Source organism: Pelophylax lessonae (assembly GCF_965119305.1).
Source record: "Pelophylax lessonae genome assembly, chromosome: 10".
Taxonomy (NCBI): Eukaryota; Metazoa; Chordata; class Amphibia; order Anura; family Ranidae; genus Pelophylax; species Pelophylax lessonae.
This window is the reverse complement of record NC_138777.1, coordinates 4,685,299-4,711,036: the sequence shown is the minus strand read 5'-3', so window position 1 is coordinate 4,711,036 and position 25,738 is coordinate 4,685,299. Positions and strand designations below refer to the sequence as shown.

At 43.4% G+C, this 25,738-nt stretch overlaps 1 protein-coding gene across 1 annotated transcript in view; it reads left to right on the top strand.

Moving 5' to 3' along the window:
- Positions 1-1,734: 1,734 nt before the first annotated feature.
- STK33 (serine/threonine kinase 33) overlaps positions 1,735-25,738 on the top strand; it is a gene marked incomplete at its 3' end in the record, with an annotated part of 92,544 nt that continues 68,540 nt past the window's right edge. Inside the window, exon 1 of the mRNA XM_082270455.1 lies at positions 1,735-1,745. The remainder of the gene's footprint in view (positions 1,746-25,738) is intronic.

The window sequence follows — 25,738 nt, the reverse complement described above, 5'->3', positions numbered from 1 at the left end:
TTGTGGCAAAGGGTGTGAATACTTATGTATATGGGATTTATTTATTTATTTATTTTGAATAAAACTGCAAAGATTTCAAACAAACGTCATTATGGGGGATTGTTTGTAGAATTTTGAGGAAAATAATGAATTTAATCCATTTTGGAATAAGGCCGTAACATAACAAAATGTGGAAAAAGTGAAGCGCTGTAAATACTGCGCTGTAATATATATATATATATACAGTATATAGAATATGGCGTATTTCCGGATGCCCTGTAATATATATATATACAGTATATAGTATACGGTGTCTTTCCAGATGCGCTGTAATATATATATATATATATATATATATATATATATATATATATATATATATATATATACAGTATATAGTATACAGTGTTTTTCCGGATGCGCTGTAATATATATATATATATACACACACAGTATATAGTATATGGTGTCTTTCCGGATGCGCTGTAATATATATATATATATATATATATATATATATATATATACAGTATATAGTATATGGTGTCTTTCCGGATGCGCTGTAATATATATATATATATATATATATATATATATATACAGTATATAGTATACAGTGTTTTTCCGGATGCCCTGTAATATATATATACAGTATATAGTATACAGTGTTTTTCCGGATGCCCTGTAATATATATATATACAGTATATAGTATACAGTGTCTTTCCAGATGCGCTGTAATATATATATATATATACAGTATATAGTATACGGTGTCTATCCGGATTCACCCGTCACACAGAACATTCCCGCCCACGTTTTTTTCACGCGTTTTTCATGCGTCATACGTAGGGCTGCCCTATCCTTCACAAATGCGCCAAAGAAGCTCCTGAGCTATTTTTTTGCGCCTAGCTTTGCGTGCATTGGAGCATTTATAACATGTTTGTTGTGCGACAAAACGTGCGGCGGCCTAACTGAGTTTGAGGTTCCAATAACAACTGATGGCGCTGTAAGCGTGACACGTATTTGCGAAAAGCACGACAAAGCATTGTGTCGTGCGTCCAGGAAACGCGAAGGTGTGAACGCTGCCTTCACAAGTTTATTTAATTTTTGGGGATCAATTACATTTTTGTGGCGCTTGAGCGCGCTTTGTACCAGAAACCCAAATTTTCGATTCTGTCCCGTTAAATAATAAGAAATAAAAATTTTCGTTTGCGTAACGCCTTTGCGCTTTTGTACCAGAAACCCAAATTTCCCATTTTTCATTATTTTACGGGACAGAATAAAAATTTGCACTAAAAAAATACCCGGTTGCTACTTTTTGTAAACCACACCCACAGCGCTTTAGCGAAATCCCTCCCATTTTTTTGCCATTGGTCGTGTTTCGCATTAATATCACATCTGTGTTTTGATTTCCTCAATGAAATAAAACATTATAGCGCCATCCTATGGAATGGAGGAGAACACCGGGGGCATCATTAGAGTTCTATCTCTGAGAACTCCTCACTGTCACTCTGTGCACTGCACAGCCCCGCCCCTCACGCCGGGATTGGACCTCTGCGCAGTCAGTCTCCGCCAGAGACCGCCTAGCAGTTCTGTGATTGGGCGGTGGGAGGAGCCGGGCCCTCCTTGGTGGTCGGGGATTGGAGGAGGAGAGACGCCGCACCGGAGTCTCTCCGGTAAGAACTGTTCGAAACTTCGGGGGGGAAGGGGAAAGCCGATCTGGGAACCGGGACACCCGACTGAGACCACCCGGGACTGGCGGACGGTAAGCGGGGAGAGTGCCGGGAGGAGGGGCGATGTGTGCGTTCTGTGGTTGTCATGGCAACCCATAGAGGGAGGCAGAGAGCCGCACCACGTGACCCCGGTCCCCACTCTGCAGCCCTGAGGACCACGTGACCTCCTCAGAGGATACAATGTAACAACCTGACTTCCCGGCCCGCCCCCCATTATACAATGTAACATCTCTATTATTATACATTGATATATATGCTGTACAGAGATCACTGAGCCAATCACATCAGTCTCTGTACCAGAGGAGCTTACACTCTAATGTCCCCTCCCCCACAGTCACATCAGTCTCTGTACCAGAGGAGCTTACACTCTAATGTCTCCTCACCCACAGTCACATCAGTCTCTGTTCCAGAGGAGCTTACACTCTAATGTCTCCTCACCCACAGTCATATCAGTCTCTGAACCAGAGGAGCTTACACTCTAATGTCCCCTTCCCCACAGTCACATCAGTATCTGTAGCAGAGGAGCTTACACTCTAATGTCCCCTCCCCCCCCACAGTCACATCAGTTTCTGTACCAGAGGAGCTTACACTCTAATGTCCCCTCCCCCACAGTCACATCAGTCTCTGTACCAGAGGAGCTTACACTCTAATGTCCCCTCCCTAACAGTCACACACTATTAGTAAGTGTTAGGTCTGGTTTTGCGCCCTCTCATAGAATGTGACGCCTCCTCTGTCAGTACAGTGTGGTGGTATATGATGGCGATATCTCTGGCGCGGTGGTATGCGATGGCGATGTCTCTGGCGCGGTGGTATGCGATGGCGATGTCTCTGGCGCAGTGGTTTGCGATGGCGATGTCTCTGGCGCGGTGGTATGCAATGGCGATGTCTCTGGCGCAGTGGTTTGCGATGGCGATGTCTCTGGCGCGGTGGTATGCAATGGCGATGTCTCTGGCGCGGTGGTATGCGATGGAGATGTCTCTGGCGCGGTGGTTTGCGATGGCGATGTCTCTGGCGTGGTGGTATATGATGGCGATGTCTCTGGCGCGGTGGTATAAGATGGCGATGTCTCTGGCGCGGTGGTATGCGATGGAGATGTCTCTGGCATGGTGGTATATGATGGCGATGTCTCTGGCGCGGTGGTATATGATGGCGATGTCTCTGGTGCGGTGGTATATGATGGCGATGTCTCTGGCGCGGTGGTATGCGATGGAGATGTCTCTGGCGCGGTGGTATATGATGGCGATGTCTCTGGCGCCGTGGTATATGATGGCGATGTCTCTGGCGCGGTGGTATAAGATGGCGATGTCTCTGGAGCGGTGGTATGCGATGGAGATGTCTCTGGTGCGGTGGTATATGATGGCGATGTCTCTGGCGCGGTGGTATATGATGGCGATGTCTCTGGCGCGGTGGTATGCGATGGCGATGTCTCTGGCGCGGTGGTATGCAATGGAGATGTCTCTGGCGCGGTGGTATGCGATGACGATGTCTCTGACGCAGTGTTGGCTGTAGTCGGGCGGTGATCGCCTTTGATCCTCAGATTTCATTCCCGGGTAAATAATCCTGTTTGAACTTCAGCTGTGATTAGAAATAATGGCGGTTTTCTGTGGGGACTTTCTATTATTTGTTCTGCTCTGTATATTTGTCGAGAGGGGCGGGGCCAGCTTAACATATCAGCGCGCTTCTGTGATCATCCCAAATCATGCACAACTTTGACCGCAGGGAATGATGGCGTGCGAGGTTAAACGTTAATCTATTTAGTTAGGTTTGTAAAGAGAGGATCACAGATCTGAGCCGCCACTTAGGCTCCTAATTTAACATTTACAGTCCCGCCAGCAGTGATCATTGTATTCTGCGGGGGGGGGTGTTGGGCGGCTCCCCGTGCTTCTCGGGGAGGGGGGGGGTAATTCACAATCAACAATTGATTTATGATTGTTAATCATAATTGTTAAACTTTCACTTTTTATTACTTGGTTGCAAATCCTTTGCAGTCAATTACAGCCTGAAGTCTGGAAGGCATAGACATCACCAGACGCTGGGTTTCATCCCTGGTGATGCTCTGCCAGGCCTCTACTGCAACTGTCTTCAGTTCCTGCTTGTTCTTGGGGCATTTTCCCTTCAGTTTTCGTCTTCAGCAAGTGAAATGCATGCTCAATCGGATTCAGGTCAGGTGATTGACTTGGCCATTGCATAACATTCCACTTCTTTCCCTTAAAAAACTCTTTGGTTGCTTTCGCAGTATGCTTCGGGTCATTGTCCATCTGCACTGTGAAGCGCCGTCCAATGAGTTCTGAAACATTTGGCTGAATATGAGCAGATAATATTCCCGAAACACTTCAGAATTCATCCTGCTGCTTTTGTCAGCAGTCACATCATCAATAAATACAAGAGAACCAGTTCCATTGGCAGCCATACATGCCCACGCCATGACACTACCACCACCATGCTTCACTGATGAGGTGGTATGCTTTGGATCATGAGCAGTTCCTTTCCTTCTCCATACTCTTCTCTTCCCATCACTCTGGTACAAGTTGATCTTGGTCTCATCTGTCCATAGGATGTTGTTCCAGAACTGTGAAGGCTTTTTTAGATGTTGTTTGGCAAACTCTAATCTGGCCTTCCTGTTTTTGAGGCTCACCAATGGTTTACATCTTGTGGTGAACCCTCTGTATTCACTCTGGTGAAGTCTTCTCTTGATTGTTGACTTTGACACACATACACCTACCTCCTGGAGAGTGTTCCTGATCTGGCACACATACACCTACCTCCTGGAGAGTGATCTTGATCTGGCACACATACACCTACCTCCTGGAGAGTGTTCCTGATCTGACACACATACACCTACCTCCTGGAGAGCGATCTTGATCTGGCCTACTGTTGTGTAGGGCGTTTTCTTCACCAGGGAAAGAATTCTTCGGTCATCCACCACAGTTGTTTTCCGTGGTCTTCCGGGTCTTTTGGTGTTGCTGAGCTCACCGGTGCGTTCTTTCTTTTTAAGGATGTTCCAAACAGTTGATTTGGTCACACCTAATATTTTTGCTATCTCTCTGATGGGTTTGTTTTGTTTTTTCAGCCTAATGATGGCTTGCTTCACTGATAGTGACAGCTCTTTGGATCTCATATTGAGAGTTGACAGCAACAGATTCCAAATGCAAATAGCACACTTGAAATGAACTCTGGACCTTTTATCTGCTCCTTGTAAATGGGATAATGAGGGAATAACACACACCTGGCCATGGAACAGCTGAGCAGCCAATTGTCCCATTACTTTTGGTCCCTTAAAAAGTGGGAGGCACATATACAAACTGCTGTAATTCCTACACCGTTCTCCTGATTTGGATGTAAATACCCTCAAATTAAAGCTGAAAGTCTGCAGTTAAAGCACATCTTGTTTGTTTCATTTCAAATCCAATGTGGTGTATAGAGCCAAAAAGATTAGAATTGTGTCCATGTCCCAATATATAGTATAACTGCGGCGGGCGGTTGGAAAGCAATTAAGTGGAACTTTTGTATCCGGCTATTTGTTGCTGTAATGTCAGTAGGTAGGGATGCACCGACCCCCATTTTCCTAAATAATCATTATCGACACTTTTTGCTTTAGTACTCGCCGATACAAATACCTGCCGGAAACTGTTTTGTTTACATTTCAGCTGTCAGCAATGGTACAAACCATTGAAAATGTATTTAAAAATGAAATAAATGTATTTATTTATTTTTTTCTTCCGTAATAAATGTATTTATTTATTTTTTTCTTCCGTAATAAATGTATTTATTTTTTTTAATTGTGCACTTTTTTTTTAAAATGTGAAACGTGTAATATAAGTTAAAGGTGTAAAAATATTAATGAACAAAAGCAAACAAAAACATGTTTTAATTATTAACAGTTTATAAAATAGAGATTAACGAAAAGAAAAATCAACAGGAAAATAATAATAACATGAAGACGGAGAATAAGGAGTTAATTGGGGCTGATTAGAGTAAGTTAAGGGGTTAATAAGGGGTTCTAAAGAGGAACATTTTCATTAAAAAAAAATAATACATTTTATTTTACTTGACAGGTTGCTTTTAAAGGAGTTGTAAAGGCGGAAGGTGCATTCTATGCATTAAGATAAAAAGCCTTCTGTTTATTATAGCAGCCTCCCTAGCCCCCTAATACTTACCTTAGTCCCATCTCTGTCCAGCGATGTCCACGAGTCCCTTGGCAAAGACATAGCCATTGGCTCCTGTGGCTGTCAATCAAAGTCAGTTAGCCATTAAGGAGAAAGAGGGGGCGGGACTGAACCACAGCTCCGTGTCTGAATGGACACACGGAGCTGCAGCTCAGCTGCCCCCATAGCAAGCTGCTTGCTGTGGGGGCTCTCGACAGGAGGGAGGGGCCAGGAGCAGGAAGAGGGACCTGAGAAGAGGAGCAACTGGGCTGTTCTGTGCAAAACCAACTGCACAGAGGAGGGATATATAATATGTTTGTTTTTAAAAATCTCTTTTTTATGTATTTTTTTTTAAATATCACTTTAAACTGACTTCATTTGCAAGATGGAAGTTCATCCCTTTGATCTGAAGATGAATAAACAGAAAGATACAAAGTTAACAATGTTTCTTTTTTTCTTTCTGTTTTAGGGCCGGTTCACACTCTTGCGAGTGCGGCGATCGCATGTAATGTCGGAGCGCACTGCTCCTTCATTACATGCGATCGGATGTGCGGATGCGAATCAGCCATACACTTTGTATGGCTGAAATTCGCACTGCACCCGCACAAAAGACGCACAGGACCCTTTTTTGCAGCCGCATCAGGATCGGATCGCATAGTGGTTCACACTTGTGCGATCTGATCCTGTGCATACTGTCAGATCGCACTGCGATATGTGATCAAACTGGGGGTGTCGTTAAGATTTCATTGACACCCCCAGCGTATCGCATATGGCAGTGTGAACTGCCAGGGGTGCGTTTGCGATGCGGGAACAGGCTGCGAATTCGCAGCCTTCCCGCATCGCATAAGTGTGAACCAGGGCTAACTGGCTTAGCAATGTTGTTAATAAACATTGTCCGGCTTTTTTTTTTTTGACAGCTGAAATTGCTGGGACTTTGTTTACACTTTAGCTGTCAAAGGGGAATCCCGCTGTCAGCTGATTGAGTCGTTAGTTGTTGAGGTGCCCCCTTTCCTTAACCACTTGCCCACCAGCCGGCCTACATATATTGCAGCAGGTTGACTCTGTCCCGCAAAACTATGTACCTGCACTTTGTTTCGCGGGGCAGCTAGTGCGGGCGGGCACACGCTGATTGGCCATAGGGGGATTTAATCAGCGGGTCCGGCGGCCGCAATGTCCGCCAGGCACCCACGATGGCTCCCCATGGAGACAGAATGGCGGTCTGCCATTGTAAACACGGCAGACTGCTGTTCTGTCAGTAATGAACACAGGGATCCTCTTATTTAAGAACATGGATCTCTGTTAATCCAGCGAGCCCATCCCCCCACACAGTTAGAAAACACTCCCTAGGGACACTTAACCCCTTGATCACCCCTGGTGTTAACCCCTTCCCTGCCAGTGTCATTAGTACAGTAACGGCACATATTTTTAGCACTGATTACTGTAGTAATGTCACTGGTCCCCCCCAAACGTGTCAAATGTCAGTTAGGTGTCGAATCTGTTCGCCGCAATATTGCAGTCCCACTAAAAATCGCAGATCACCGCCATTACTAGTAAGAAAAAATAAAACTGACCTAAATCTTTCCCCTAGTTTGTAGACACGATAACCAATCAATATACATCCTTTGGGATTTTTTGATTTTACCATAAATATGTAGCAGAATACAACTTGACCTAAAATGATGAAAATAAAATTGATTTGTGTGTGTGTGTGTATATATATATATTTATATTTTTTTATTGGGGATGTTATATAGCAGAAAGTAAAAAAAAAAATATATATATTTTTTTCAGAATCGTCACTCTTTTTATTTTTGTTTATTGCGCAAAAAAATTAAAATCGCAGAGGTGAATAAATACCACCGAAAGAAAGCTCTGTGTGTGGGGGAAAAAAAAAAGGACGTAAATTTTATTTGGGTACAGTGTCGCACAACCGCGCAATTGTCCATTAAAGTAACGCAGTGCCGTATCGCAAAAATTTGCCTGGCCATTAAGGAGGGAAATTCAGAAGTGGTTAACAACTGGTAAATGCCGACTGCTTTTTTTTTTTTTTTTTTTTTTTTTTACGTTTCAGCTGTCAGTGGGGAATCCTGCTGACAGCTGAAAGAACCGAGCCTGAAAGTATCGGTTTCAGGTATTGGAGCATTTACACATGTACTGATACTCATGCAAATGCTTCGTATCCTCACCAATATCGGTGCAACCCTAAGTCCCGGTTCACACTGGGACAACTTGTCAGACAACTTAGCCGCCTGACAAGTCGCGCTCCATTCAGTGCAATGGAACCGTTCTAATTGGAGCAACTCAAGTCGCCCCGACTTAGAGAAAGGTTTCTGCACTACTTTGGGGGCGACTTCTATTAGAGAAGTCGTATGCAAGGCCCGCTGAAGTTGTGCTGCACGGGGTGGGCTTCAGAGTCAGGTGACTTTGAAGTCACCCCAGTGTGAACCCAGGCTTCTAGTCGGTTGTCTTTTAACTGTTTTGTGAATTTAAGGATCTTTTGTTTTTGTGGGGAAAATAAAGAATGAATTTAAAAAATAAATAAAAAAATAGGAAGCATACTCAAAAAACAAAAAAACTTTTGTGAACAGATAGGAGCTTTTAATTGCATAATTGGGTAAACAGCTTGCCGACCGCTGCAAGTACATATACTGCGGCAGTCAGCCCCGTGCAGGCAAAGTGACGTATCGGTACGTCACTAGCCTGTGAGCCAATAGGGGGTGAGCACGCACCGCCGGAGGCGCTCTCCCGCCCCCTCACTGGGATCCCCGCGCGTGTGACCGGCGGACCCGATGTCTGCCGGTCACTTGCGATTGTTGGTTACAGAGGGGGAAAGGCAGGCGGCTAATGTAAACAAAGCCGTTTGTCATTCTCCCCTGTGTAACAGCAGAGATCATACGGCCCTGCTATGTAGGATCATTGATCTGTGCTGTTACATGAAAAGCCACATCCCTGCACAGTAAGAAACACGCCCCTAGGGACACACTTAACCCCTCCTTCTCCAATAAAGTTAACCCCTTTCCCTGCCAGTGTCATTAGTACAGTGACAGTGCATATTTTTAGCACCGATTACTGTAGTAATGTCACTGGTACCCCCCAAAAGTGTCAAAAATGTCAGTCAAGGGTCCGATCTGTCCACCGCAATGTCGCAGTTCCGCAAAAAAAAAAATCGCAGATCGCCGCCATTACTCGTTAAAAAAAAAAAAACAACAAAAATGACAGAAATCTTTCCCTTAGTTAGTAAACGCAATAACTTTTGCGCAAACCAATCAAAATACGCTTATTGTGATTTTTTTTTTTTTTTTTTTTTACCAAACATATGTAGCGGAGAACAAATTGGCCTGAAATGTTAAAAAATTTAGATTTTTACATTTTTTTGGGGAATTTCATATAAAAAAAATATGAAAAATATTGTTTTTTTTTGCAATATTGTTGCTCTTTTTTTTGTTTATAGCGCAAAAAGTAAAAATCGCACAGATGATCAAATACCACCAAAAGAAAGCTCTGTTTATGGGAAAAAAAGGACATCAATTTAATTTGGGTACAGCTTTGCACGACCGCGCAATTGTCTGTTAAAGTCACGCAGTGCCGAATCGCAAAATACCCCCTCGTCAGGAAGGGGGTAAAATCTTCTGGGGCTTAAGTGGTTAATATACTAAAACTGGAGCACACAGAATCTGGTGCAGCTGTGCCTAGAAACCAATCAGCTTGCAGTTTTTTTTGTCGATGCTTTTGGCTCCATTCACACCTGGGCATTCTAAATCGCGGGCGGAATCGCAGGACGCGTGTCGCCAAAAAGACGTCCAGGGTTTTGTTTGCTCTATTTTTGTCCTCCTCCATATGAGTTATCTTTCTTCATCCATAAATCCAATCCAGCAACTCTGATATACTGAAGTCAAATTTCTGCTGCCTTTATCAGGACAATCCTCAAAATCTGGAGTTCTATTGAGGAGAGAATTTATTACCATAATACAACTCTGCCATGCCTCTTATTAAATACCTCGGACTGCTTTCCAAAAGGGGTGATTTGGGGGGGGGGGGGGGGGGAGAGTATTTGTACTATTCTGACATTTTCAGGCCTTCAGAAATGAGATCGGCCGTCAGTACATTAGGATTGATTAATTCTCAGATATTTATCTCATAGTTTGTGCACTCTATGACTTTCCTGAATAATTATATACACTGATTGGGTTATTTTCACCAAAGAAATGGAGCAGAATACATTTTGGCCGCACTTTATGAAGGAAAATTATTTATTTGCAAAATGTTGTAACAGAAACAAAGAAAAACCTGTTTTAAAATAAATTGTGGTCTTTTATTTATTGTTTATTTAGCAAAAAATAAAATAAAATCCCAGAGGTGATTAAATACCACCAAAAGAAAGTTCTATTTGCATGGAAAAAATGATAAAAATTTAATATGGGTACAGTGTAGCATGACCGTGCAATTGTCATTCAAAGTGTGAGAGCGCTGAAAGCTGAACATTGGCCTGGAAAGTAAGGGGGTGAAAGGGCCGGTATTGAGGTGGTTAAGCTAGCTGTTAGCAGGCTTCAAGAAGTGCTGAAGTCCCTGGTGACCTGGCCAAGATTTGATCCATCAATGGCCAGCTTAACTCTCCTCTCCTGAAATACTCTGCACTGCTGGAGGACTCTGCTCCTTCCTCTATAACTCTCCTCTCCTGAAATACTCTGCACTGCTGGAGGACTCTGCTCCTTCCTCTATAACTCTCCTCTCCTGAAATACTCTGCACTGCTGGAGGACTCTGCTCCTTCCTCTATAACTCTCCTCTCCTGAAATACTCTGCACTGCTGGAGGACTCTGCTCCCTCCTCTGTAACTCTCCTCTCCTGAAATACTCTGCACTGCTGGAGGACTCTGCTCCTTCCTCTATAACTCTCCTCTCCTGAAATACTCTGCACTGTGGGGGACTCTGCTCCCTCCTCTGTAACTCTCCTCTCCTGAAATACTCTGCACTGTGGGGGACTCTGTAAAACCTACTTCTATACAGGTAACAATGGATCGGGTCCCTTGTACTGCCTGGCTAGCGGTGGACGCTCGTACCAGTCCCCGCCGCCATGGCGGTTTTCTCTTGGCCGCCATCTGGTATTTAATTTGGCCGGCGTTCATAAAGCTTCTCAGCTAATTAATGTTTGGCTGGAGGTATCTGTCTGGAATTTCAGTGTCTGTGGAATGTTAATTGGCCGTCTGACAGGTAAAGTACACAGCGATCGGGTTTCCTAACGTTTACCTGGCCGGTTGCTGGAGATATCGCATTAATTATCCGCAAACAAAGCCGCTGCAATCCTCGCAGGGAACCGGGGAAAAGTCTGATTGTAGTCATATATATATACAGCGCTGTGACAAAGTATTCACCCCCTTCCTGAGGTTTTTTATTTTTTTTTTTGCATTTTTGTCGCACTTTAACCACTTGCTTACCAGGCACTTTCACCCCCTTCCTGCCCAGTGAAAATTCTCAGCTTTCAGCGCTCTCACTCTTTGAATGACAATTACGCGGTCATGCAGCGCTGTAGGATAATAATTTTATAATTTTTTTTTTAGACAGATAGAGCTTTCTTTTGGTGGTATTTACCCCCTTAATGACCAGGCCATTTTTTGCGATACGGCACTGCGTTAATCTAACTGACAATTGCGCGGTCGTGCGAATACTGTAGCCAAAAAAATTGATGTCCTTTTTTACCCACAAATAGAGATTTCTTTTGGTGGCATTTGATCACCTCTGTGGTATTTATTTTTTGCGTTAAAAACAAAAAAAGAGTGACAATTCTGGAAAAACGAATTCTGCACTAACGAAGCGTCACTGACGGGACTGCACTGACGGGGCTGCACTGACGGGGCTGCACTGACGGGGCTGCACTGACGGGGCTGCACTGACGAAGGTCACTGACGGGGCTGCACTGATGGGGGTGCACTGACGAGGCCGCACTGACGAAGGTCACTGACGGGGCTGCACTGACGGGGCTGCACTGACGAAGGTCACTGATGAAGCGTCACTGACGGGGCTGCGCTGATGAAGCGTCACTGACGGGGCTGCGCTGATGAAGCGTCACTGACGGGGCTGCGCTGACGAAGCGTCACTGACGGGGCTGCGCTGACGAAGCGTCACTGATGGGGCTGCACTGATGGAGTGGCACTGATGGAGCGGAACTGACAGGCAGCACTGGTGGGAACTTTTGGGGCTGCACTGATGGGCAGTGCCCTGATTATCAGTGTAGATGTCCCCTGTGTGGATTTGCCGGTTATCGGCTCTCCTCTCCTCACGCACTGGCAGCTTATAGTGATTTCAGGAGCGGTGCAGGAAACCGCATGCACCGCATTCCTCTTCAAATTGCATCCGATTCCTTGCAGTGCAATTTGCGGACATTCCTTTATAAGATAAGAATATCGCCTTGTGAACGGAGCCCATATTTATTTATAGCCTTCTAAAATGGCATCAGTGGTAAGCGGCACCATGTCTGTAAATGGTTGTTCAGCAGGTGCCCCCCCCTCGGTGTACGAGGCGGGTGTGGGGAATATATAACCCCCCGCATCGGTTTGTAGGTGGAAAGGTGACTTGTGTGCTATTAAATGTCAGCGCTCTTACGCCATTGTTTGCTGTGAGATTTGGATGGACTGTGATTGGAGGATCCGGTATACATTCCCCATCGCCATGCGTTCTCCATCTTTCCTGTGGTTTGATGGCTCTCCAGTTGGAACGTTTCCCTCTTGTGATGCAGCCAAAGTCCACAAGAGCTTTTCTGAACGCTGCGCCGAGCCTTTGCGTCTGTTTGCGCAGCGAGCGCTCTCCGAGGGGTCATAGCTGACCCTTTTACCTTACTGAGATGCAGCATGGATCGCATTTATCACTACTAAAAACGCTTGGATTTAATTATCATTTTTAAAGAGCAACGGTCATCTCTGTCCCCAGCGGATCCTCCTCTGACCCGCCATTCACTCACCGACATTCCTATTCACTTTAATGGGACAGCTGGTGATGCGGCAGTGACACACCAAGGTGAGGGACGTGGCGGGAGCAGGTGAGTGGATGCCCGCTAATAGGCGCTGCCATGATGGATCTGAAATGACCGGTGCTCTTTACATGTAAGGACTCATTCCTGCTGATAGGTAGTGTGAATGCATCAATGCAGCGCATGATATCTCTGCGTGCAGAGCCTGGATTCAATGACTGAGATTACCAAAAATGTAAATATTACAGAATATACACATATGCAGTGTGTGTGTGTGTATATATATATATAAAATTATACAGTATCTCAGAAAAGTAAGTACACCCCTCACATTTCTGTAAATATTTTATTTCTATCTTTTCATGTGACAACACTGAAGAAATGACACTTTGCTACAATGTAAAGTAGTGAGTGTACAGCTTGTATAACAGTGTAAATTTACTGTCCCCTCAAAATAACTCAACACACAGCCATTAATGTCTAAACCGCTGGCAACAAAAGTCAGTACACCCCTAAGGGACAATGTCCAAATTGGGCCCAATTAGCCATTTTCCCTCCCTGGTGTCATGTGACTCGTTAGTGTTATAAGGTCTCAGGTGTGAATGGGGAGCAGGTGTGTTAAATTTGGTGTTATCGCTCTCACTCTCTCATACTGGTCACTGGAAGTTCAACATGGCACCTCATGGCAAAGAACTCTCTGAGGATCTGAAAAAAAAAAAAAAAAAAAACATGTTGCTCTACATAAAGATGGCCTAGGGTATAAGAAGATTGCCAAGACCCTGAAACTGAGCTGCAGCACGGTGGCCAAAACCATACAGCGGTTTACCAGGACAGGTTCCACTCAGAACAGGCCTCGCCATGGTCGACCAAAGAAGTTGAGTGCACGTGTTCAGCGTCCTATCCAGAGGTTGTCTTTGGGAAATAGATGTATGAGTGCTGCCAGCATTGCTGCAGAGGTTGAAGGGGTGGGGGAGGGGTCAGCCTGTCAGTGCTCAGACCATACGCCGCACACTGCATCAAATTGGTCTGCATGGCTGTCATCCCACAAGGAATCCTCTTCTAAAGATGATGCACAAGAAAGCCTGCAAACAGTTTGCTGAAGACAAGCAGACTAAGGACATGGATTACTGGAACCGTCTCCTGTGCTCTGATGAGACCAAGATAAACTTATTTGGTGTCAGATGGTGTCAGGCGTGTGTGGGGGCAACCAGGTGAGGAGTACAAAGACAAGTGTGTCTTCCTACAGTCAGGTATGGTGGTGGGAGTGTCATGGTCTGGGGCTGCATGAGTGCTGCCGGCACTGGGGAGATACAGTTCATTGAGGGAACCATGAATGCCAACATGTACTGTGACATACTGAAGCAGAGCATGATCCCCTCCCTTCAGAGACTGGGCTGCAGGGCAGTATTCCAACATAACAACCCCAAACACCTCCAAAACGACCACTGCCTTGCTAAAGAAGCTGAGGGTAAAGGTGATGGACTGGCCAAGCATGTCTCCAGACCTGAACCCTATTGAGCATCTGTGGGGATCCTCAAATGGAAGGTGGAGGAGCGCAAGATCTCTAACATCCACAAGCACTGTGATGTCATCATGGAGGAGGGGGAAGAGGACTCCAGTGGCAACCTGTGAAGCTCTGGTGAACTCCATGCCCAAGAGGGTTAAGGCAGTGCTGGAAAATAATGGTGACCACACAAAATATTGTCACTTTGGGCCCAATTTGGAGATTGTCACTTAGGGGTGTACTGACTTTTGTTGCCAGAGGTTTAGACATTAATGGCTGTGTGTTGAGTTATTTTGAGGGGACAGCAAATTTACACTGTTATACAAGCTGTACACTCACTACTTTACATTGTAGCAAAGTGTCATTTCTTCAGTGTTGTCACATGAAAAGATAGAATAAAATATTTACAAAAAATGTGAGGGGTGTACCTACTTTTGTTAGATACTGTATATGTATATATATATATATATATATATATATATACATACATACAGTATTACATAACTAAGCTCCATTTCATGCGGAATAAACTAAAATAATAATGTTTCTTAAATATAAAACTATATTTAGATAGATTTTTACTCCAAAAGCATTTTATTTAAAATAAATTTAATTAAAATAAAAATCATATTAAAAAAAAAAAAAGAAAGAAAAAAAAATCTGATTTAAATAAAAAAAATCATTTTTTTTTTTGTAATTCGATTTTTAATTTTTTTAAATTTTTTTTTAATTCGATTTTTTATCCACCCTGCTCAGATGTTACCAGCAACTGTCAATGCTTGGGGGTCTGATGAAATGTTATTCCTTGTCCGGCTTCTATGTCTCGGTCTAACGTGATGTGTATGTACAGCCATTTCAGTGTGGATAGAGCAGGGAAGGGTTAAGGCTGGGTGGTAATACGCAGGTAAATTTTACATGGACCCCCAACGCACTAAGGACTCTACACTGATCAGTTTTTTTTTTTCCATTTTTGCCTCACAAAAAGTGTAAAAAAAAGTGCATTACCATTAAATAGGAAGTAAACCCCTCAAAAAAAAATGGAAAAAAAAAACCCCTGCAAGACAAAGGCATAATGAGCTAGTATGCATCTCATACTAGCTCATTATGAAATACTTAACTTAGAACGAAGCCCCCGCAGTGCCGCCCGCTTAGCGACAGGACGGCCGACATTTCCCCCACTTTGTAAAGCGCTGTGCAAACTGTTGGTGCTATATAAATCCTGTATAATAATAATAATGTTTGGCCATCCTGCTTCCTGGTTCGCGTCCTTCCGGCCATCTGATTGGCCGGAGGCGTGATTACGTCACTCATGCGCGTGGGAACCGCCGTTCACGGCACAGGGCTCTGAAGGAGCGGCACAGGTGACCTGTACGGCGTCTCGCCTAGGAGCGGCTGCCGGCCCCAATACATCTGTGGCGGGTGGTCGTACAGTGGTTTATTAATTACAGATGTGCCCTCCCCCCCCCCCAATTCATGGTTTTGGTTTGATCTGTCTGCTGTCCAGTCTGAATTGTCAAAGTGACTTTTTTTGGGGTAAAAGTGTGTCATTTCCTGGTGGGGGGAGGGGAGATATTTACAATACGCAGTGTATACATTGATTTTTGAGCTCTGTGAAGTTGTCTGAGATAAACAATTACACGCACAGGAAATTCGAGTTTTTGGGAATGACCTGCAAAAAAGTGACATTTACATTTTATTGGCAGTTTTTAAATTACATTAGCTGCATGTTAAATGAAAAACGTAATCTGTATTCTGTATATATAGAGTGTGTGTGTATACACCCCCACCCACTAGAGAGAGAGTTACAAAGTAACATTGTTTATAAACATAGATCAGATCAGACTGGAGATAGAGAGTTACAAAGTAACATTGTTTATAAACATTGATCAGACGGGAGATAGAGAGATACAAAGTAACATTGTTTATAAACATTGATCAGACGGAAGATAGAGAGATACAAAGTAACATTGTTTATAAACATTGATCAGACGGAAGATAGAGAGATACAAAGTAACATTGATCAGACGGGAGATAGAGAGATACAAAGTAACATTGTTTATAAACATTGATCAGACTGGAGATAGAGAGATACAAAGTAACATTGTTTATAAACATTGATCAGATGGGGGATGAGAGTAATACATTGGGGGTTGATATACTAAAGCTGCATGGTGCAGCTGTGCATAGAAACCAATCAGCTTCCAGATTTTAGCCCCCATTCACATTGAACACGGGTTTGTAATTGTGCGAGTTCAGCATTTCAGTGCGACTTTGGGGGGCGATTTGACAGACATCTGTACAGCTTCATACATTGATGTCTATTGAAAATCGCCCCCAAAGTCGCCAAAAGTAGCGCAGGAAATCCGTGCGGTGCAGCAAAGTTGGCATCGCCCCGATTGGGACAGGGCCGTTGCTGGCAATATGCTGCGATTTGACCTGTTAAGTTGTGCCGATGTGAATGGGGGCTTATTGTCAAAGCTTAACTGAACAAGCTGACGTTAAAAGCCGATTGGCTCCCATGCAGAGCTGCACCAGATTCTGAACTCTCCAGTTTTAGTAAATCCGCCCCCCTCCCCCCCCTTTGTGACTTTTGAGTTTTCATGCCCTTTTGTAGCTTTGGATGGGTGGAGCTTAGACAGGTAGGACAGAAGTGGGAGGTGCTTAGAGCTGGGACACTGCAGAAGGGACGGCTGGTTCATCACCTTGTCAGACCTCGGGCAGGGAGATGACGCTGGCGGTGACACGGGTCCCCGGGCTGTGTACGGTGTCGCTGTGAGACGCACAGCTATGGGTGAGAGCGCACAATGCTGAGCCTCTGGATTCATTTTATCTTCTGATAGAATCAAAGGGAACTTTACAGGAAGAATGATTTCATTTTATGTTTATCTTCTCATATCTTTCAATGTTTTATTTTGTTTCTGGTTTATTTACAAAAGAAACAAAGTTGCATTTCTTCCTTTCCATTCTCTTCTCCTCCTTTTCAGGTTTTTATTGTCATTATTTATAAACTGGAATGACTTTTTGCTCTGATCACTTATTACTAAATCTGGATAAAAGATTCCAGGCAAAAAAGGGAGCAAGGAAAGCCAGAGGGCGGATCATATAAAATGTCAGCGATCCTCCAATTCCCCCAAATCTACCCAGAAAATGGAATTTGTTTACTATGCATCTCATCAGAAAATGTATTTTACAATATAACTTAATAATATAATAATAATACTTCTTATTTCTATAACACAGGATATATTTATACTGTTTTATATCAGACATGTAATGGTAGAAGGTAAACACTACTGTACATAATAATGTAACATAATAATTGTTCTTACTATAATATAGTATGTGTATGTATGTGTATATATATATATATATATATATATATATATATATATATATATATATATATATAATGAAATGGTAGTAGTCTATATAATATAATAATATGTAATGGTAATATATTTATTGTAATGTTTACCTTCTACCATTTCCTGCCCAATATAAAGCTCTACATACACACACACACACACACATTATATATATATATATATATATATATATATATATATATATATATATATATATATATATATATATATATATATATATATATATATATATATATTCTGCATTATAAGAAATATTATTATTATTATGTATATTTATTGATCGTAATGTTTACTTTATACCGTTTCATGTCACATTTGAAGCAAAAAAAAAAAAAAATAATAAATATAATATATATATATAGCTGTACCAAATATGTAGCAGAATACATATTGGCCTAAATTGATGAAAACTTTGATTTTCTATCTTTTTTTAAATGTGGCTGTGTTTTATATCAAAAAGTGAAAACTTTTTTTTCCTATTTTTTTTTCCCTACTATTATTATTAGAAAGCACTCCCTAGGAGCACACTTAACCCTTTGATCGCCCCTAGTGTTAACCTCTTCCCTGCCAGTGTCATTAGTTCAATAACATAATATTGCGCATATATATATATATATATATACACACACACACACACACACACACACACACACACATACATACAGTACAGACCAAAAGTTTGGACACACCTTCTCATTCAAAGAGTTTTCTTTATTTTTATGACTATGGAAATTGTGGAGTCACCTGAAATGGTCTTCCAACAGTCTTGAAGGAGTTCCCAGAGATGCTCAGCACTTGTTGGCCCTTTTGCCTTCACTCTGCGGTCCAGCTCACCCCAAACCAAAAAACTGGGTTGAGGTCCGGTGACTGCGGAGGTCATCTGGCGCAGCACCCCATCACTCTCCTTCTTGGTCAAATAGCCCTTACACAGCCTGGAGGTGTGTTTGGGGTCATTGTCCTGTTGAAAAATAAATGATGGTCCAACTAAACGCAAACCGGATGGAATAGCATGCCGCTGCAAGATGCTGTGGTAGCCATGCTGGTTCAGTATGCCTTCAATTTTGAATAAATCCCCAACAGCGTCACCAGCAAAGCACCCCCACACCATCACACCTCCTCCTCCATGCTTCACGGTGGGAACCAGGCATGTAGAGTCCATCCGTTCACCTTTTCTGCGTCGCACAAAGACACGGTGGTTGGAAACAAAGATCTCAAATTTGGACTCATCAGACCAAAGCACAGATTTCCACCGGTCTAATGTCCATTCCTTGTGGTCTCTTCTGCTTGTTGCTTTTCTTTAGCAGTGGTTTCCTAGCAGATATTCTACCATGAAGGCCGGATTCACACAGTCTCCTCTAACAGTTGTTCTAGAGATGTGTCTGCTGCTAGAACTCCGTGTGCCATTCACCTGGTCTCTAATCTCAGCGATTTCTGAGGCTGGTGACTCGGATGAACTTATCCTCCGCAGCAGAGGTGACTCTTGGTCTTCCTTTCCTAGGGCGCTCCGCATGTCAGACAGTTTCTTTGTAGCACTTGATGGTTTTTGTGACTGCACTTGGGACACTTTCAAAGTTTTCCCAATTTTTCGGACTGACTGACCTTCATTAAAGTAATGATGGCCACTCGTTTTCCTGGACTTAGCTGCTTTTTCCTTCCATAATACAAATTCTAACAGTCTATTCAGTAGGACGATCAGCTTTGTATCCACCTGACTTCTGATGGTCCCAACCCCATTTATAAGGCAAGAAATCTCACTTATTAAACCTGACAGGGCACACCTGTGAAGTGAAAACCATTTCAGGTGACTTCCTCTTGAAGTGACTCTACAATTTTCATAGTCATGAAAATAAAGAAAACTCTTTGAATGAGAAGGTGTGTCCAAACTTTTGGTCTGTACTAATATATATATATATATATATATATATATATATATATATATATATATATATATATATATATATTTATTTTATAACATTTTCAACCTGCTGGTGCTGATCTATAGTAAGAAAGAAGTCTTCTTCCTCTAATTGCAGCAGCTTCTCTCCCAGGTTCTCCACCTCCTGAGCGGCAGAATCTGGGATGGAGATCTTTCAGTGTAACGGCCAGTTGGATTTTCGGATCTCACTTTTATAAACTGGCCGCTTAGGACAGAATGGTCCTGTACTGTGATGAGTGGTGGAGAACGTTTTCTTTGCTCCTCATCTCCGCTACATAAAGCACTACAAATCTCCGGGATCACGGCTTTTCTCTGTTTCATAAACATACACCGGTGTGTGGAGGAACACGGACTTCTCTTATCATTCTAATCTAATTAACACCAGGTTGTGAACTAGAACAAAACCTTTATTAGGCTTCTTTCACACGGTCCGCCTCCGCAGGCGGATCCGTGTTGCTCAGCGGGGATCGATCCGCGATCCCCGCTGAGCCGGGCGGATGACAGCTCCGTCTCCGCTTGCAGAGCGGAGAGGGAGGTGTCTCAGCACCCGCTGCCCTCTATGCGGGATCGGAGGAGAGCGGACCGCTTGTCCGCTCTCATCAGATCCGCTCCGCTCCGATTACTGAACGGATGGAAAAATAGGGTTTCCATCCGTCCAGATTTCAGCACAGAATCGGATGCGGATGGCAGCGGGTGTCAGTGGAGGTGACCTCCGCTGACACCCGCTGCCCCATAGAGCTGCATGGAGGATCCGATAAGATCCGCCTAAAAAACTGACAGGTGGATCTGATCGGACCGCCCGTGTGAAAGAGCCCTTAGGATTATTACCCCCCTCAGCCGGCACCAGGAAGAGGCATTACACAGGACGGAGATGAGGCTTTTTTCTTCCATAATTAGAATAATTGTTTTCCGTTAAATGATTTCACCTGATATAACGACTTGAAGTTCAGGTTTCTGTGTGAGATTGGACAGTTTTTTTAAAGATGCCATAAACCATTTTTTTTTTTTTAAGATACATTCCTGCAGATGTAAGATAAAGTAGGAAGAGCTTCCACCATTCCATACAATGGGGGGACAGCAGTGTGGCTTCTATTTGGTGTATGAGGGTGGAGTGTATGAGACTCGGTTTTAAAAAATCTTTTTTTATTTAATATATATTTGCAATAGGGTAAAAAACCTTCAGTATGCTGCCCCGCCCACACTTAGGCTTAGGTCCAGTTCACACTAATGCAGTTTGCTTTTCATCCATTTCTTCAGTGCTGTTTTGAGGTGCAATTTTTAAATGCGTTTTTCATGCATTTTTGCTTTTTTTTTTTTTTTTTTTTTTTGTTTTGGGGCAATTTTTTGTTGGGCAGATTTAAAAAAAAAAAAAAATCGCCACAAAAAATGTACTACATGTTCATCCACAGCTTCTCCAAAAAAGTCATTAAAACCATTAAGCACTGCTTTACTTTTCCAAAAACGCAGCAGCTGAAAAAAGCATAGATGTGAATGTGTTCCATAGGAAACCATGTTAAATGGATTGTTGTGTGTTCCTGAAAAAAGCACTAAAAAACACATAGATGTGAACCTGAGTGAGCCTGATGTCAATCCAGAGATGTACATGAGAGCACCCACTCTCTCGGCTCTCTCCCTCATAGGTTAAGAGACAGCAGCTGCAGCCATTGGCTCCCCTTGCTGTCAATCACAGCCAGTGAGGAGGTAGAGGGGGGGCAGGGCTGAGCCACACTCTGTGTGTCAATGTTTACAAGCCTGCACAAGTGCTACCATAGCAAGCAAACTATGGTGGGCACTCGTAGGAGGGAGGAGCCAGGAGCGCCAGTATGGGACTCAAAAAGAGGAGGATTGGGACTGCTCTGTGCAAAACCATTACACAGAGCAGGTAAGGCCCCGTTCACATAGGGGCGATCCGACTCGGGGGGGCGACCTCGGAGCGGCCGCCACGGACTTCATAACATTGAAGTCTATGGCGGTCGCCTCCTGGTCGCCCCAAAGAAGCTCCGGACCCTTTTTCTAAGTCGGAGCGACTTGTGTCGCTCCTATTAGAACGGGTCCACAGCTTCCCTATGGAAGGCGACCTGTGAGGCAACCAGGTCGCCTCACAGGTCACCTTAGTGTGAACGGGGACTAAGTATAACATGTTTGTTATTTATTTTTTTACATTCAAACATTTTAGAATATTTTTTTTAGGTAAAATAAAACCTTCTGAGCATAGGATCCCCTCACCAGACCCCCAACCCCAGATACACACCTGACCCCCATCTCAATCCAGCACTGTGTCCTCCCTCCCCCTCCCTCTCACCCTCTCTCCCTCTCACCCTCTCTCCCCCTCCCTCTCACCCTCTCTCCCCCTCCCTCTCACCCTCTCTCCCTCTCACCCTCTCTCCCTCTCTCACCCTCTCTCCCTCTCTTCCTCTCTCTCCCTCTCACCCTCTCTCCCCCTCCCTCTCACCCTCTCACCCTCTCTCCCTCTCCCACCCTCTCTCCCTCTCCCTCCCTCCAGAACATTTCTTCAGCTGCTGTCAAGCACAGCCTGTGAGGAGAGAGCAGCGCTGTGCGTGTCTATGGACAATACACATCATGGCTTGGGATCAAGCCTGCATGAGTGCCCCCATAGAAAGTGACCTGCTATAAATCTGGGAGGAGGAACCAGCAGCACTGGTGGGGGACCCCAGAAGAGTAGAATTGGGGTTGCTTTGTGTAAAACTATAAGCCCCCGTTCACACTAAGGCGACCTGTGAGGCGACCTGGTCGCCTCACAGGTCGCCGTAGGTCGCCTCCCATAGGGAAGCTGTGGACCCGTTCTAATAGGAGCGATACAAGTCGCTCCGACTTAGAAAAAGGGTCCGGAGCTTCTTTGGGGCGACCAGGAGGCGACCGCCATAGACTTCAATGTTATGAAGTCCGTGGCGGCCGCTCCGAGGTCGCGGTGCGAAGTAGCGTCGCCCCTATGTGAACGGGGGCTTACACAGAGCAGGTAAATATGAAACGTTTATTATTTTTTAAAAAATAAACATTTTACGTAACATTCACTTTAAGACCTGGTTCACACTACTCCGACTTGGGACGCGACTAAGTCGGATCCTTATCTATTTTCAAGCGACTGTGATCAGACTTTCCAGGAAGAAGAAAAAGATTACCCAGGCATTCCCCACAGACAAAGTTGCCTCTCTTACATGTCTCTTCAAAGTCACGCTAAAAAGTCGCTCCTTCATGGGGTGACTTTCTGGTCACGGTAGTGTGAACCGGCTCTAAAGCTGAAGTTCAGGGATGGCAATTTTTTCATTACCAGCTTGGACCAATGAATGTATGTATGTATGTATGTATGTATGTATGAATGTATGTATGTATGTACGTGCCATACCTGTGGGATCCCCTTGGAAGCTGGAAATCACTGTATAGACACTGCTACTGCACCACTACTACAGCGATCTCCACTAGTTTGCTGGTCCTGTACCAACTGGCTGCCCTGCTCTGCTTAGTGAACACAGGAGGCTCATCGCTCGCTCAGCGGGGGCGCCATTCACAGAACACTTTCCATTTTTCTCAACGAATGCAAAGCGTTCACTGAGTGTTATCACTGAGCACTAAAGCAATTCCAGATCTCACATTAACCACTTGCCGACCGCCGCAAGTATACCAGTACGTCACTCGCCTGCGATCCAATAGGGGGCGCACTCCCGCCCCCGCTCGCTCACTCTGATCCCCGCGCGTGTGACCGGCGGACCCGATGTCCGCCAGTCACTTGCAATCGTCGGTTACAGCGGGAGAAAGGCAGGCAGCTGATGTAAACAAAGCCGCCTGTCATTCTCCCCTGTGTAACAGCAGAGATCATACGGTCCTGCTATGTAGGACCGTTGATCTCTGCTGTTACATGAACAGCCACATCCCTGCACAGTTAGAATCACGCCCCTAGGGACACACCTAATCCCTCCCTCTCCAATAAAGTTAACCCCTTCCCTGCCAGTGTCATTTTTACAGTAACAGTGCATATGTATAGCACTGATTACTGTAGTAATGTCACTGGTAACCCCAAAAGTGTAAAAAATGTCAGTCAAGGGTCCGATCTGTCCGCCGCAATGTCGCAGTCCCGCAAAAAAAATCGCAGATCGCCACCATTACTCATTAAAAAAAAATAAATAAATAAAAATGACAAAAATCTTTCCCTTAGTTAGTAAACACAATAACTTTTGCGCAAACCAATCAAAATACGCTTATTGCAATTTTTTTTTTTTTTTTTTACCAAACATATGTAGCAGAAAACAAATTGGCCTAAAATGTTAAAAAATTTAGATTTTTACATTTTTTTTGGGGGGGGAATTTCATGTGAAAAAATGTGAAAAATATTGTTATTTTTGCAAAATTGACGCTCTTTTTTTGTTTATAGCGCATGATAAAAAAATCGCACAGGTGATCAAATACCACCAAAAGAAAGCTCTGTTTGTGGGGAAAAAAGGACGTCAAATTCGTTTAGGTACAGCGTCGCACGGCCGCGCAATTGTCCGTTTAAGTCACGCAGTGCCGAATCGCAAAATACCCCCTGGTCAGGAAGGGGGTAAAATCTTCCGGGGCTTAAGTGGTTAAAGAGGTACATCTTATCATGTATTCTTTTATTTATTATTACACGAACACCTCGCTGATTGCATCATATTTACATACGGTCAGCTGCTGATTAGAAAATTATTTCAGGTGTTTCCTGAAGACCTGAAAACACTTTTCAAGAATCGCTTGAGAAAGACTGAACTATGTATACATTCTGCGCTAATCTTTTATATCTGAATATGTATCGGTGACTGGGATAATATGATTGCAAAAAAACTTACAACAAAAAACAAAAAAATCTGCAGAGCACTATAAATACCTAAAAAAATAAATAAATAAATAATAAAATAATAATAATCAACTTGCTGTGAACAATAATTCATATAACGGCCACATAATAAAGTGCTGAATTATTGCTATTGGGAACTCCAGTGAGAGAAAAGAAAATGCTGAATGTTACTTTGGGGTTAATTTATTAAAACTGGAGAATGCAAAATGTGGAGCCGCTGTGAATGGTAGCCAATCAGCTTCTAACTTCAGCTTCTTCTATGAAGTTTTGGCAATAAAACCTGGAAGCTGATTGGTTTATATGCAGAGCTGCACCAGATTTTGCACTCTACAATTTGAGTAAAGCAATGCCAATGTATTACTCTTATCTGCGGTCTGAACAACGTTTTATAAACAATGTTACTTTGTATCTCTCTATCCCGTCTGATCAATGTTTATAAACAATGTTACTTTGTATCTCTCTATCTCTCGTCTGATCAATGTTTATAAACAATGTTACTTTGTATCTCTCTATCTCCAGTCTGATTAATGTTTATAAACAATGTTACTTTGTATCTCTCTATCTCCAGTCTGATTAATGTTTATAAACAATGTTACTTTGTATCTCTCTATCTCCCGTCTGATCAATGTTTATAAACAATGTTACTTTGTATCTCTCTATCTCCCGTCTGATCAATGTTTATAAACAATGTTACTTTGTATCTCTCTATCTCCCGTCTGATCAATGTTTATAAACAATGTTACTTTGTATCTCTCTATCTCCAGTCTGATTAATGTTTATAAACAATGTTACTTTGTATCTCTCTATCTCCAGTCTGATTAATGTTTATAAACAATGTTACTTTGTATCTCTCTATCTCCCGTCTGATCAATGTTTATAAACAATGTTACTTTGTATCTCTCTATCTCCCGTCTGATCAATGTTTATAAACAATGTTACTTTGTATCTCTCTATCTCCCGTCTGATCAATGTTTATAAACAATGTTACTTTGTATCTCTCTATCTCCCGTCTGATCAATGTTTATAAACAATGTTACTTTGTATCTCTCTATCTCCCGTCTGATCAATGTTAAGGGCCGGTTCACATTTGTGTGAGTGCGGCGATCGCATGTAATTTGGAGCGCACTGCTCCTTCATTACATGCGATCGGAGGTGCGGATGCGAATTCAGCCATACACTTTGTATGGCTGAATTTGCACTGTATCTGCACCAAACACGCACAGGACCCTTTTTTCCAGCCGCATCAGGATCGGATCGCACAG